The following is a 16,882-nucleotide window of genomic DNA, read 5'->3' on the forward strand; positions in this document are numbered from 1 at the left end:
TGTCCCTCACTTGCGGTTCTGGCAGAAACAATAAAGTGACCTGATGTCCTCCTCCAGAGGTACAAGATGTCCATTTGCCCCTTCTTGGCAATTCAGACTTTGCTCATGTGGCTTACTTAGGTGGCGTCTGCTAGATTTCTCTGCTAAATCTTAACTTTTTCCTTTGAAGCAGTAAAGTAATTTGGAGGGGATACTCTTTGTTTGGTTTTGGTTTTGTTTTAAAACACTGTCTCATTGTATGGCAAAAGCTGGCAATCTTCACGCCTCAACCTCCGAAAAGCTTTGTTACAGGCTTCCTTGGCCACTGCATTAGACTTGGAGAATTTGATTCCCATTTTATTGTGCGGATGTTTTACATGAATCAATAATTCTTATCATTAGTTGTGTTTTCTCATCCCTCTGCCTGTAACCGGCATTGTCACCTTCAATGTTGGCATTTTCAATCTCTTGTCATGCACAACAGATAACTACATCACAAATGAGCATGTTGTTGTTGTTGTTGTTGTTGTTGTTGTTAGCACACCTGCTGCCTGTGTTTCTGTGCTAGTTCAGGTGGGTGAACACTGAGTTGAAAGATGGCTGGGAGGAAGTGACTGGCTTTTATTCCTTAGACCCCTGAAACCTGCCAATGTATCTCTACCTGCATTGTACCAAGCACCATTATATCTCCACACTGGTCTTCTGGCTCTCAGTTTATAAGTGTTACCAAGGCTGTGTCAGAGACTGTGGCATTCTGCTTATTTTAGCCCTCAGTCTCTTACCTGGTCAAATCCTCTTTCCTTGCTCTTTACACTTGAGATAAAATTTACACACACCCCCTTGATCTCCAAGGACTTCTTTCCCTCTACGACCATTGTTCCCTGGTTCAGAGGTCTTAACACCTTCATTTCTGTCTCCCCCTGTCCATTTTCTGCACACATTTGGCTTCTCCAGAGGCTTCCTTCTCTGCCCTCTAATCTGTATGACTTACTTTTTGAGTAATAAGTTACTGCCATTTTCTCTTGGTATCTGTCTCCTTACCATTGAGGGAGCTTTTACCCATTAGTTCCTCATGACACCGGGCAAAGCTGGAGTCCAGGGTGACTACAGATTAATATCTTTTAGGTATTACGGAACGTTTTACACATCCCCCCATACTTCAAATACAGAGGTGGGGTCTTCTTCATCTTTGGTCTGAAAGTTCCTCCTCTCAAGGCAATTGTCCCTATACTATTTATAGCTATGCTACCCCCAGACTTCTAGGCCACTGAGGACAGAGGAAGACTTTATCTGGCTCATCACTGCCTTTAGTTCTGGCAAGGAGTAGGCCCTCCATAGACTGCTGGTGATAATGGTTCTATAGTAACGGTTCTATTTAAGAGGGTAGGTAACAAAGATATTACTGGAGGATGATGACGGAGATGTCTTGAAAGTCACTCATGTTGCTAAGAACAGTGCATCTAAAAATTCAAACCAGGCCCAGTAAGATGGTTTAGCAGCTGAAGGAAGGTGCTCTCCACCAAGCCTGATGATCTGAGTTTGATTCCTGTGACACACATGGTAGAAGGGGAGAATGAACTCTCAAAAGTTGTCCTCTGCCTGCTACGCAAACAAAATAAATAGGTTTTTAAAAAGCACAAATAATTATTTTAACTTCCTCTAACTTTACTTGCGTGTGCAATAGATAAGACAGGGGGAAAGTCTATCCATAAAGATGGGCAATGATAAGTATTCTTTGAACTTATGATAAGACACTGTAGATCAACACACATACAATAAAACTTCAGTGTTAGAACAAATGCCTTCCTGTAGAATAGACTTGCTGTGAGAAAGAGAAGAAGCAGAAAGGAATTGTGTTTATCAGATATCATCAAGCAATGATGATCAACAGTGCAAATGAAAACATGCTTCTTAAAGATGAAAAAATATGATTGTTGGATGTAAAGCCCAGTGGAGCAAAAAGTACAGCACAGTCATAATGATAAATTAAGCTCATAGAAAAAAAGGATCAAGGGGTGGACATCATAAGAACAGAGAGAAGGCATGGCCAGCGAGCATAAGCCTTTATTCTATCTAGAACTGAGGGGCATAGAACACCACAGACACAACAGTTGACGTGTGTGCAATAAAGAAATTTGTAAGACAATTTCTGATAGTGTGGTTGAGATTACTGAACATCACATATATTTCTGCAATACTTGAAGAGCCCAGGGTACCTAAGAATTAATAATAAAATCAGTCAAAAACATTCTCCATCAAAGAATTAAATATCTGAAAACAATAGAAAAAAATCTACAGATTCTGAGCAAAGGAAATGACTGCCCATTGAGAGGAAAGACAGTCTCGACATCGAGTCTTTTATTTTCTGTTCTTGAACTACTTGTTGATGAGCTGCAGCATGGGATCAGAAGAAAGAACACAAGTATGAAATTGTGTTATAAAATAAGTATCAATAGTAAATCAATAAGCAAAACAATGAAGGATAAAAATAATGCTGTTGTTTTCACTGGACAAATAATGTAAAAGAGAAAAGGAACTCATGACTAGGGAAACATGATACCAATGGTAAAATAATCACATATGGAATCCCAGATTATATATTAAAGATGTGCTACGTAGAATAGGGTAAGGAAAGGAGCAAGAAGGAAAAGCATGCTGTGATTTGTAGGTATTCCTCAAGTTTCATGTGTTGGAATATGAATTAAGGTGGGACCTGTGAAAGATTATGGGGTTATGATGGCTCTGGATCAATGAATTCATGGGACATATAGATGGAGTGGCTTTGGATTAAAATGTTTTCTAGGCAGAGCTCCTATGTTTCCATTGTTGTGTTACAACACGGATAAAGCAGAGCAGATACTGGGACTCTGATGAGCAATCTTCATTGTTAAGGTGACAAGATTCAGAATCACCATAGGGACATACCTCTGGATCTGTCAGTGACGATGTTTCCAGGAATATTTAAATGAAAAGGGAGGACTTACCTTAAATATAGTAACATTCAAAGGACTAGGGTTCTGGACTGAACTAACAGAGCAATGAAGGGTAGGGAGACTTTCAGTTTGTAAAAGGCTTGCCCTATACATGTAAAGACCTGATTTTTGATTCCCAACACCCACAGAAAAAAACTGATTATGCCTTCCATCCCAGCACTGAGGAGTCAGAGACAGTAAGTCCTTGGGGCTTGCTGGCCAGTCAGTCTGGCAGAATTGGTGAGTTCAGTCTCAAAAGGGCTAGAGATATGACTCAGTGGTTAAAGAGTACTTGCAGCTCTTGCAAACAATATGGGTTCAATTCCCAGCACCTAAATGACAGCTAACAACTATCAGTAACTCCTGATCCAGGAGATCCAACACCCTCTCTGGCCTTCATGGGCACCAGGCTTATACATACAGATATACATGTAGACAAAACTCTCCTTGACATAAAATAAAAATAAATGTTTTTTTTAATTTTTTATAATAAGCTAGAGAGCAATCGAGTAAGACACAATGTTGACTTCTTGGCCTCTACATACATGTGTATAAATAAATTGTGAATATGCAACTGTGTGTAGTGTGTGTGTGTGTGTGCACGCAAACAGATATGGGAGAGTGTTGGTGGTAGGGTGGTAGTAGGGAAAACAGCTGCATTGTGCCATTACTTTTTTGCCAGGAAGCATTGTACCCTAAAGCTGTGAGCCAAAATCTTCTTTCCTTAAGTTGCCCTTGTCAAGCATTAGTCGTAGCAATGGGAAAAGTAGCCTATACAGGCATCATACTCTCAGAATGTTCAGCCTTCAGATTGATGAGCTGAACACATGCCTGTGCTTTATATATTACTCACTGGGTGCTATTCAGTTATAACAATATAAAATGGAATGCTAATGTGTTAAAAGTTTGAACTACAAAGGGTGATATCAAAGATAACATTTCATTCATGATGCTGATGAAGGAAATGAACAATTTTTCAAAAATTTAATTATTAGAAGAGTAAAATGGGAACTTAAAACCTGTAATCATTTGAGAGAGAAGCAATTATATTTTGTATTATAAGAGATCAGAATGCAACAATCAAACAGCAAGAACATGAAATAACCAATAGTCAATAGGTGGTGGTACCCACCTTTACTACCAGCACTCAGGAGGCAGAGGCAGGCAGATCTGAGTTTGAGGCCAGTCTGGTCTATAGAGTGAGTTTCAGGAAAGCCAAGGCTACACAGAGAAACCCTGCCTCAATAATAATAATAATAATAATAATAATAATAATAATAATAATAATAAATCAGCAAATATAGTGTGGTAATGATTATAAATGGATCCAACTCTTCCACTAGAAGTTTTTAATTATTTAATAATAAATTGTCAAATTTTAAAGAAATTAGCTTCCACAACTGGAAAATGCTTAAATGTGTTGTTATTAAGTTTATATTTTTAAATAATAGGATATGACTTTGAAAATTATTACAAAAGTTTTCCCCCCACTTTATTGTCTCTTCCTTTCTTTCCTCCTTCATTTCTTTTATCTCTCTCTCTCTCTCTCTCTCTCTCTCTCTCTCATTTTATCTTATTTTTTTGAGACAGGATCTCAGTCTGTACCATAGACTGGTCTTGAAATTAAAATCTCTTTGCCTCAGCTAAGTGATTGCTATTACTCATCATGCCTGACCAGGTGTTTTCTCACGTATGCCAAGTCATATATACAGAGTCAAATATCAGAGGACAGTGTTCAGGAGTTGGTTCTCTCTTTCTATCATATGATTCTGGGAATTGAACTCGTTATTAGGTTTGGCAGCAAGAGCCTTTACTCACTGAGCCATTTTGCTGGCCAAACTAGGCTAGGTTAATTTTAAGAGCAAAGCATCAAATGAAATGTAAAATGTAGCTCTCACTTTTAAAATAAAAAAATAGGAGCTATTGTTATCACTGGGTAGCAGAATTTCAGGGTTTTTTGTTGTTGATTGTGTGTGTGTGTGTGTGTGTGTGTGTGTGTGTGTGTGTGCAGGATTCAACCTAGGGCCTCATTCATGCTAAGTCATTGTCTTACTACTAAACCTCACCATTAGACCCTGAGTTTGAATTTTATTCTTCATGAATTTCTCTATTTTCCAGAATTCCTACTCATACAATAGCTTATTTGGAGTGTGCAATGACTTATCTTTATAACCGCCACAGCAGTACCCTGTTTGCATAACCCAAGGGTCTCACTGGAAGATAGACTCATTTCTGTGTGACATTTATCACTATGGCCAAGGCCTTGCACTGAGTTCTATCCCTTTGGGAACCTAGAGAGAGAGAGAGACAGAGACAGAGACAGAGAGACATAGAGAGAGAGAGAGAGAGCGAGAGAACCCAAATTTAGTGGCTTACATGAAGTCGACTCATGTTTTCTGAATATTGGTCTCCCCTCCACTTACATACCTTAGTTGTCTACAAAACCCACAGCAGGTGTCCATTAGCCTGATTTCCTTCTTGAGGCCTACACTTTCTTGATTTAAGACACACACCCTGGGTTACCCTGGAGCTTGCTTTGATGGGGAACACTTGAAGAGCTACTTGCAAGTAAACGCTGGATGCAGGGCTCCATCCATCCTACTCCTTAGTTCTATTTACTTACCTCCTCCCACTTCAGTTTACTCTCCAGGTTCCCTTTGGGTTTGGCTCAGATTCATGCTTTAGCAACAAACAGCAAAAGCACAGGCGAGGAAAATTGAAGCCTTTCTTACTGTCCCTGGTCACCTGGATCTAAAGCTTCAAGCTTTCTCTTCTAGCCCTTTCTGTATCCCCGCCATCACCCACTATCCCCTTACTCTCTGGCCACCATCCTCCTGTGTGCCTCAGTGATGACAATACCACTCTCCTGCTTAACACTGGCCTTGCCCTCAAGAGTAAAAAGCAAAGCACTTCTTCTCCTCCTCCTTTTCTTTTTCTCCTACTCTCCCTCCTCCTCTTCCTCCTCCTCTTCTTCGTCTGCCTGTGAATAAGGAACCCTTAAGGACCTACTTCTCTCACCACTCCTACGACTACCTTGGTCTCTGCTTCATGTATGCATGCTCTCTATGCTTTTTCCACAGTTCCCTCTGCTTGGAGTATTCTGCCCTTAGTTCTATCTGATATGCTCATTTAAATAATGCCATTGACACAGGCTTTCTGGGCTCCTTCATACACAAGTCCTTCTTCAATCATTTCAGTAAACAGCCTTCTGTGAAAGCTCCACCTGCTCTGTGCATAGGATGTTTATACATTTGCTCCTTCTTGCCCCAATATAGTCTCCATCTCTGCTAGCTCACCCATAATATAAGTCTTGCCTTGTGACTGATTTTTGTTTTATTCCCCTTCTTCTAAGAACAAAATTTAAGACAGTGATTACTGACTGTGAACAATCCTATGGGGAAGTTTTTAAACTCCATAGGTTTAGGACTTCTGGGGGGTGGGACATGGGGAATGCTCACACACACACCCACACAAACCCCACACACACTTACAGCTACTAGTAATTCTATCATGTATGAGAATGGAGGCTTCGCTATCAACCCAGGGACACTGAGACTTGTCACTTATCCTTTCTACCACACCCATTACCACACCCATCACCACAGAGGAGAGATGGCTTAGCCTAGGTACCTAGAAAGGCTGCATGTGATACTTCTGATTTGGGGAGAATGAGGTTTCCAGGAGATGTGAGGGGACCAAGTCCGTAGATAGAGGGAGGACATCAGATATTCCTATGTTCACTCAGAGAAGGGCAGAACTAGAGAAGAGGTTGGAACAAAAGGTACATGGGACCTTTAAAAGAGAGCACAGAGGACACATAATCTCTTGGCCAGGCCCCTTCCAATATTCACCCAAAGCCCTGACTGAGAGAGCCTCAAGAGGAGCTCTAGCATTTATCATGTTAAATATAGAAGCAGAGTTTCACAGAGTCCCAATTTGGAGACAGGGATGGTTTAAATCTCCTTACTCCTCCTGAAGTCACCTTTGGTTCCTGGGCATGTTTTTCCTCTGTAACAGACAAGGTCAATCCTGGGAGTGCTTAAAGACAGCCTTGAACATCTGTAGAAAATGTTCTACAGCATGAAGCCCAGTGGAGTAGATTGTTACCAGGACTGATGCTGAAAATGCCAGGGAAGAGCAGCAGAGGGGACTTCTATGGCCTAGACCACAACTTTATGGCCTCGTACCTGGAATCTCAATTTGGGAATTGTACATACTAGGTAGAGGCTTAATGCCTGCTCGCTGATGCTCGGGTTCTGTTCTACCCAGAACTGCAGAAACAGAACAAGACACAGCCTGAATGTGTGTGCACACACTCTTAAGTAAACACTGTAGGGTGAGTCCCCATCCATTCCTGGACATTTTGGTGTGTGCCACGCCCAGGCTGAATGTTCATTTGAGCCATGGTCACCATAGAGCTTCACTCCAGTGGTGTATACAAGCCTTTCTGGTGCAGCTCACACACCTAGCCATCCTCACCTCTTTCTAGGCTTTCACCCTGCAATTATGTGGCATTCTGGAGCCAGCCACAGTGGGACTGTTTATACTAGGATGGAAAGCTAATGCTATGATTTAGGACCCAGGGTGGCAGGCTAAACCCCCAGAATCTGACAGAATGGGGACATTTGAATAACCCTGAATCTTCTTCCAAGGTATGGTCTGTGAACTGGAAGTATCAGTCTTAACAGGCCCCGTTTAAAAGTCAGATCCTGGTTGGGTGGTGGTAGCACATGCCTTTACTCCCAGCCCTTGCTGAATTTGAGGCCAGCCTGATCTACAGAGTCAGTTCCAGGACAGCCAGAACTATTACACAGAGAAACCCTGTCTCAAAAAAAAAATTAACATTTTGAGAATTGGCAGAATTAAAGGGACTAAAAGCACAGGAAAGAAAAGGGAATGAAATGAAAGGGAAGGAATGGCAAAGGAAGGAAAAGAAAGGAAATGTAGGAAAGGGGAGGGGAAGAGAGGGAAGGGGAAGGAAGGGAAGCATTAAAGAGGAATGGAACATTAACTCTGAAAATGATGACACTCTATGGAGTCAAATGCCCTCTAATTTTCCCCTTGTTCAAATATCAACTAGAGAATAATTAAGAGGGGGGATGCATAATCTATAATCTTTCTTCAGTAACATGACTGCTGCCTTTCTCCCACACATTTTACATGCATTCAAGCACACTGTTCATGCATGTGCATGTATGTTTTCACACATTGGTTGGAATTCAGCACATTTGAAGCTGGAAGTACTTAATACCTTGGTCTTTGGTCTGCTGACTTTTTTGAAAGTGTGATTTGGTAAAATTCCTTCAGCCTCCTTGTTGGTTTTCTTTTTCTTCTTTGTTGTAGGGGTTGAAGCAACAGAGTCATGCAGAGAGTAGGGACACCTGGAACATAACCCTTAGAATTAACATTGTGTGTTCAGGACTGGCTGAAGGAAGCAGTTACAGTCTACTGGATTCCAGGTTTTTGGCGGTTTATAAACAAACTCCTTGTTAACTGGCATGATTGCATCTGTGTCCAGAGACATCTTACATCCTTCCTTTATACTCAAGAACATTGGTTCTCAAACTTCTTACAATGCTATAGTAAACCCCAACCATAAAATTATTTTCATTGCTACCTAACTGTAATTTTGATATTGGAGACAGAAGTTTGCCAAAGGGGTTGTGACCTAGAGGCTGAGAAACAGTGCTCTAGCATCGACAGTTTTGCTTTTGTAGCTGGTCCATCCTTACCATGGGTTTGGGTGATACTAATAACTTGCTGGAAGTTGACTACTATGGATCCAGAGTGGTGTGGGAGTGCCTTCAGCATCTCCCATTATTGACTTTATGTGTGTGTGTATGTGTGTGTGTGTGTGTGTGTATGCACGTGCACACATTTACTAAGTCTGAAGTTGATGGTGGGTGTCTTCCTTCATCAGTCTCCACTTTGTTTACTGAGCTAAGGTCTCTTATTTGAGCTCAGAGTTCTCTGATGGGCTGGTGAAGCCACACAGCTTGCTGTAAGGATCTTGTCTCTGCTTTCTGAGTGCAGACTCTTACAACTGCCAGATGTTTGCCTGTGTTCTGGGTATCCAAACTGACCCTCACCATTGCACTGCAAGTGCTTTAATCCACTGATCTACCTTCTTAGTCCGAATGTATGGCTTTCATTGCAGCTCTGGCTGCATTCATTTAGTAAGTTTTTAATGGGATTCTTCCTCTGGCTTCCCTGCACTGGAGGACTGGATGATCAGAGTGAGAGAGAAAGTCTAAAGCTCCCAGTGTCCATGACCAAGTGCTCATCTGATTTTACAGGTAAGGAGAGTCAGAAAGACAAACACAATATGGTAACAAGAAAGTTCTCCAACTAAACTGAAAGACAAAAAAAGTAAAGTTAAAGAAACCCCTCACTTGAAATGAAGGACTAACCTGTAAACCAACATCTGTTCCTTGGAATTTGCTAACTTCCCCTCACAAGGGAGATAACAAGATACCAAGAATTCACACTGCCCCTCCTTTCTTGTGAGTTAGCAGGTGGTGAATAGGGTCCTTAGGAAACAAAGAGATAGCTGCAACTCCAGTTTGCCCAGACAAAATTAATTAGCACACTCTGAGGCCCTAATGTCTGTTGACCCTAATAGCGAGACCATCTGGCCTGAAAGAGTCACATACTCAATAGACAGAAGGCCCCACCCCCATCCTAAGCTTGTGGGTTTGCCTATAAAAACACCTGTGGGGGGGAGAGGGAGGGGGAGGCGGCTTATCTCTAGCTTGCCTGCTGGAGGAGCCCATTTGCTCAAATGTTTCCTGTTCATTAAATCCTCTTGCGTGTTGCAGCAGCTGTACTACACATTGAGTTCTTGGGGGTACCGACTGAAATTATGAGACTACTCATTCTGAGGGTCTTACAAACAAAACAAAACAAAACAAAACACAGCCAAGGTAGGGAGAAGAAGGTACCTAATAGGAAGTTGGATTCCTAACTCGCTGGCAGTTGGAGAAGGGAGGAGCTTAGTGACTGGATTGAACATGAATTGCATAGGATAGTGAAAGACCCCCACTATGCTGATTGCTTGTTTAAATTACTCTTACTAATTTGCCAATGTCAAGTTATGTGAAAAGTACAGGAGGGAACCAGGTGCTGTTCTATTCCAGCACCAACCCGATATCTGTGGTCTGAAGCTTGGACCAAAGCAAGGTCAGCAGGAAGGTATCCTGGATGCTGAGATAGTCATAACTGAATTCTTTGTATCCTTTGTGCCCAACCTCATATAACCATCTGTCCTTGATTAACTACAACTGCTACAATTAGATGAAACAATGAAATCCCTGTAACCATGCTTCTGCTTCTGTAAGCCTGCTTCTTGCCACCCCAACCCTATATAAACTGCCTGAGTTTTAACCTCAGCATTTTCAGTCCCAGAAAGACTGAAGCATCCACAGGTACCTATGTAAACAATAAATAACCTCTTGCACTTGCATCCAGTGGTCTGGTCTTGTCTCTTGGGGGCAAGGGACTTTCACCCTGATAAGCTCCAAACTCTTGGGGTCTCATGGGGGCCTTTCAAAATTATAATAAAGGAGACAGATAATTAAGAATGACCTTTTAAAAATCTATAGCTTAACCCTTTGTTGACTTGATTTTGGTCTGGATAGAGTAACAGGATGAGGGAGGGTTGGAATTTTCTTGAACAGGTTGAAATTTGTCATATACCAGTTTAGCATCTTTCAAAGTTGTGAGGGTGAGAAGAAAGGGCTGATTAATTCCCCCAGGTGCACACACACATGATATTAGGTAAACAAGAGCCACCCAGGGAACTACTGTAAACACTTTAGAATACTTTTTTTAGTTATCCATTCCATGCATGATTTTAAGCACAACTGCTTTAAAATGTTACCAGTTTTGAATCTGACTTCCTCTCCTTCCACTTAATATATGATAAAATCTTATTAAAACTTTACCTCCAAGGCTGTCAAGGGCACCCTTAGGTGAATGTTCCACAATTTATTGAACCAACCCCCTTTTCTGAAGGGCTTAGAATGTTGTTAACATTGTGATCTTATTAAAAGGCAGTGATCACGTTATTTTCTGCCTCAGAATGCTGACTTGTACTTTAGACGAGGCTTTAGAGAAATGGAGTTGGAGAGGAATTTTGTTTTAAATACATGCTGAGACTTCATGCCATACAGGCTTCAGAAAGGTACTTGACCTTAGGAAGGTCCGGGTCTGAGTCCCAGGAGTTCCCTGCTTGTTGTTCCACTAACAGGAATGCATGGTGAGTTTGCAGCTGTCTGTTGTACCCCTTCAACTCCCTGTCAGAGAAAACATTGTAAAAACAAAACAACAGCAGGACCAAGAAACAAAGTATCTGTGTGTGGGATTATTTGTTTTTTCCCTGCCTTCTATAATTTCAAACCCAAAATAAGTCCCCACATCCACAAACCAATCTTTTTCTTTATTAATAAAAAGTAAAGAAGCAACTCACAACCCTTTTGATTTGTGTTTCAACTTGTGGTTGGGGACTTAAATTTTCAATCTGCAGGTTGCTCACTTTTCCACCTCAGTAGAGGGTGAGGCGCCTGTCCTGCCACAAGGGGACAGCAGGTTCCCTGACACTGCCAGGTACCTGCTGGTGCTGCAGCTCAGGCTCCAGACAGCCTGTGCAAGCTACAGAGTCTCATTCCCTAGGCTAGGCCCTAGGCTAGGCGGAAACCTAAGATTTTCATGCTATTGCTGAGTGACTTTGGGTCCATGTCTCCACTCCACCACTGGTTAAGCTCTCTGACTTGGGGAAAGTCATTTAACACCTCTGACAGTTTCATCTGCAATAGAAAACAAAAACAAATCCCTACTACTCCACCCCCACCCCAACAAGCTTAAACTACCTATCCCAGAACTATTCACCTTCAAACAGTAAAGAAAGCAGGCACAATACAGCAGAAGGCACTCAGGCTACTTAAGCTTCAGATTATATGTTTCCCCACCCCCAACCCTGTCTGCTTCCCCCCATGCCTAGTTCCAGTCTATCACTGATGGATATTTGTGTTGTTCCAGTTTGCAGTTACTATGAACAGAACTAGTGTGTACATTCTAGCATGTTCCTCTCTCTCTCTCTCTCTCTCTCTCTCTCTCTTTGTGTGTGTGTGTGTGTGTGTGTGTGTGCGTGTTTGTGTGTGTGTTTTAAACAAGCATTTATTGGGAGCAGGTGCCATAGCATGAGTTGAAGTTAGAGACAATTTGTGGGAGCCAGGCAAGTGACCTTACCATTTCACTGGCCCTGCCGTTCCAGTTTTAAATTTTTGTGTAGACTTATGACTGTGCAGTGATGTTTCCATTTGCCTGTTGATTTCCCTGACAACTGACAAGTCTGCAACCTTTCCACTTGCTCACTGGGCCATCAAAAGAGCCCGGGGTTTCTGAAATGTCTGCCTGAGACCTTGATCGGTTTTTACTGGGCTGTCTTTTTCTACTGATTTGCATTTGTTTCCCTACTTTGGCTACGGGCCCTATGTCTGCTATATATACCAACAGTTTCATTTCTTACTGTGTTGCCTTTCTGGCCCATTTTAAGTGTATTCTATTGGAGAGAATTCATAACTTCAAGAAAGGTCAATTTGTGCTGGAGATGTATGTAGCTCATTGTTCAGAGTGCTTTCCTAACATGCATGAGACCCTGGGCTCTATTCCTAGCTCTCCATAAACTGGGTATGTATGGTGGTATATAGTTATAATCCCAGAACTTGGGAGGTAGAAGCAAGAAGATCAGTGGTTCAAGGTCATCCTCAGATACACAGCTACATAGCAGGTTCAAGGATAGCCTGTTATTGGAGACCCTATCTCAAAAATTAAACAAGTAAGCAGAAACAATAGAGTTTAGTTTCCAGCATCCATATGGCAAGCTCACTACCAACTGTAACTCCAGGTGTAGTAGGGGATCTAATGGATTTTTTTTTTTGACAGCACCTATATGCATGTGCTTGTATATACAAACAGACATATACAAAAAATAAAAATAAATATTAAAAACAAACAAATCTATCAATCTTTTTAAAAAAGTTGTCTTCATGACCATTATTCCCCTCATGTCTTACTTTACACAATCTTTTCCTACCAGGGGGAGTAGTAGATGCCTTTAATTCTAGCACTTGGGAGACTGGAAAATCTGTGAGTTCAAGACCAGCCTGGTTTAACATAGTGATTACACAGAGATCCTGTCTCAAAAAACAAAAACAAAAAAGCAAACAAAAACAAAATAAAAGAAAAAAAACCCAAACAACAACAAAAAGCAAAACTTCTTCCCTATCAAGTCCAAGGTCATGAATATATTCCTGAGGAGTCAACCCCTTAGCAAAACTAATCTCAGCAGTGAATGAGTTACTGCCTAGAAACTGCCCTTCACCAAACCTGGTTCTCAAGGATTCTGCTAGGCTGGCTGGTTAATGCACCGCAGGGATCCTCCTGTCTTCATATTTTCCCTCTCCTCAGTATTGGGAGAAATAGTCATGTGCCACTGTCCCTGACCTTTTACCCAATGAGCCATCTCCAGCCCCAGCCGTCCTGGTAGAGGGTCTACCTAAATGGCATGATGGTGAATAGTTTGTATAAAAGAGCTGTTGCTGACTCTAGCTATATACTTATGTTTTGGGTATCACAAATCAGTTCTCCTATAGGGTTCTTAGCCACATAGTGACATTTAGGAACTGGACACCTCAGAAAGATACCCAGGACAGTTACCATGGGATTTGTTGGTACAATGGTGGCAATGCCCTTCTTTTAGTCCTTACCCCAGGTACCAGGCCAGCATCTGGTCTTAGCTGCCTTGGGAAACCATCCCAATATGTGAGGCCCAGTAAGTGAAAATCCTCTGCATTTGTGTCTCTGTGGTGTGTGTGTGTGTCTCTGTGGTTTGTGTGTGTGTGTGTGTGTGTGTGTGTGTGTGTGTGTGTGTGTGTGTGTGTAGTATAAAGAATCACCCAGTCCAAGTAAATGCAAATAAAGTAGTCACATCACCACACAACACTAAACATGCACTTGGTAACTTTTATCTGAAATGATTCATCGAGTGATGGACTACTACAATTACAAAGAGTATGGTCATGGGGGACCTCTACACAGAGAGAGTGATGCACTGTGTGAACATTAATGGTAGACTGACAGATGAATGTTAACTTTTTTGGAGAAAAATCTCTCATCTGCTGGTAAATTTCTGTGCAAATACCTCAACTTTAGGCTATTTTGAGGTTCCAACATATCAGCTGGCAGTTTGGGGAGAAGACATTTAGTGGCAAACCATCATGTTGAGTTCTCACCATGCAGGTACAGTGACATGGGTGGCTACAAGAGCTTAGCTGGTAGTAAAGAGTAGCAAATAACTGGAAATGATTTTTAACTTTTACTTCTGCTTTAGATAATTTATACAACTTATTCCTCAGCAAAGACTGTATTTAATAAAACAAATTCTCAAAATCCTTCCACATGCCCTACTTGGTTACTCAGAGCTCTGTAGAGGATTGGGCGGTAGAGAGAACTCAGCTCTTTGAGGTGTTTGTTTCTCTTTTGGGTGCTTGGTGTCTCAGAAGCAGAGTTTTCAGACAAGCTTTATTGCTCAGAGGAGCCTACTCTGGCTTGTGGGAGAACACTTTCTTCAGACTTTACTTTTACAGCATCTATGACAATCGCAACACTGAAGTTCATGTTATGCACTTTCCTAAAGAGGAGAAGAAGGGGCCATGACTGCATGGGTGTGGGCCACTAAGTGCATCCCGGGATTCTATATTCTTACCTTATTAATATGAAGGCCATGCAGCTTTCAATCATTTGCTCATCTTGGTGATTTCCATTGTTCCCTAACTACTATCTCAAGCTTCTAGTTCCCCACAAAATAAAGTCCAAACTCACTCCTTAGCATTGTTTGGAAAGCTTTGAGGATTTTTTTTTTTTTTTTAAATTGAGCCCTGAGGAATTTTTTTTTTTAATTGAGCCCTGAGGAATTTGACCCTTGCATACCTGGGTTCTAGAAAACAGAGTGTTAACTCTTAAGTCTAAAAATACACAGCATTTTGCTGCAGGTGAGAAACCTACCTCTAAGGATGAATAGGACATATCAGCCACAGTCTCGAAGAAATACATACAATTCACTTTTTAGAACAAATGCAGCTCTGCAGGGCTTGGAGCACCAAGAGATGGCTCAGTGGTTAAGTGCATTTAGATGACCCCAGGTTCAATTCCTAGCACCCACATGGTGGTTCACAACTATCTGTAATTTATTTAACAGGGAATCTCATACCTTCTTCTGGGTTCTGAAGGCTCCTGTCACTCAGGAACAAATGCATGCACATTTAATAAATAAAAATTTTTAAAAATAAAACTGAAACATTGATACTACTTTGTATATGAAGCTATTGTTTTTCTTATGTAATTTTAGATAGATATTAAGAATTTTAAAATGGCTCGTCTCCTGTATTTCCTGGGTCATATATCTGACACTACTTACTCTTATCTTTTCAAAAGCTGCCCACATTTTTACAGTGTCCAGAATTTTGATATTACGTCCAGGGTAGCCTTACTACAGTAACTAGTGTACATCGCATCTTCATTTGGAATTTAATTTGCCAAGTGTTCCTCAGCACCACAAACTTGCAGCTCAGCCTATTTTTTGTCAAGAAAGAGCCTGGGATTCACTGTTAATTATGGCAATCATTTAGGCACTTGTAGCTGGTGGCTTCTGTGTGTGGACTGGAAAGACACAGAACATCATTGTACAATTTCCACTAGGCAGTCCTGGCCTGGAAGTTCAGTGATAACACCTGCCATGCAGCATTCCTCTCTATGCTTAGACTGCAGGCAGCTGTGTGGGATGGAGTCCTATGTTGCATGCTGCACTGCTTCCTCAGAAAAGGATGTGACTTTCTCTTCGCCTCTGCTCCCTCTTGGGTGCTGACCAAGGACATGTATGTCAGGGTTCTCCAGAGCTACAGCTCCTCATCCTCTGCCAGGAAGGTCACATGTATCAAAGGTGACTCCATCCCTTGAAGCAACAATCACCAGAGGATGGGAAAGTCATGTGCCTTCATCAGACCTGGGCTCCTATTCCACCTTTATTTCTCATGAGCTCCATCCAGGTTCTGCTGTCTCACCAAACTCTGCTTCTGGTCCTCCCTGTTTTTCCAAAGTTTTCCTCTCTATCTAGACCAAACAGTTTACATATCTTGCTCCTACCCACATTTCCCCCATTCCTTCTGCAGTACAAACCCCAAGAGCTCTGGATCCTTGGGCAAGCCCAGGTACAAGATGTCAGCAGGGCCCTGCTCCTTTATTAATCATCTCCGATACAGGTGTTGACCTGTGGCTCTGGGTCATATTATCTCTGTGTGCCTCAAATGTTTCTTCCCACATCTCTTATCCCACTACTTGATTAGCAAAGGTCCCAAATAATTACATAGATGGCTAAGGGGAAACTCTCTCCCTATCTGCAGTTTCCTTTCCTTTTATCTTCAGCATGAGCTCTCACTTCTTTCTTGCGCTTCAGAAACTCACCTTCCTCTTCATGGAATTACTTATAGATTTCCTTCTCCTCCATGTTCCCTCCCTTCCTCTGTTTACACATACCCTCAAGGTCTACTAACAACTTTTAAAACCTCTTAGGTCTACAGGCCACCAACTCTTTATATAAATTAGTAGCCTACATTTGTAGTAGCCTCTGTTCATCACTCCGTTTATGCCTTTATTTATTATATGTTTTTTTTTTTTTTTACAAAGGAATATGGTGGTAATGATATCTAGGTCAAAATTATAATGGATCTACTCTCAAATATACTCAGAAACAAAGTAAACCCTTCTTTTTTTTTTTTTTTTTTTTTTTTGTTATGTGGGAAGGGTGGAGGAGTATCCTTCTTCCCGGCTAAGCTTCCTCTCATGCCAGGACCACAAGGTAATCTCAGCTTCTCTTC

This window comes from Phodopus roborovskii, unplaced genomic scaffold (genome assembly GCF_943737965.1).
Source record: "Phodopus roborovskii unplaced genomic scaffold, PHOROB, whole genome shotgun sequence".
In the NCBI taxonomy this organism is placed as follows: Eukaryota; Metazoa; Chordata; class Mammalia; order Rodentia; family Cricetidae; genus Phodopus; species Phodopus roborovskii.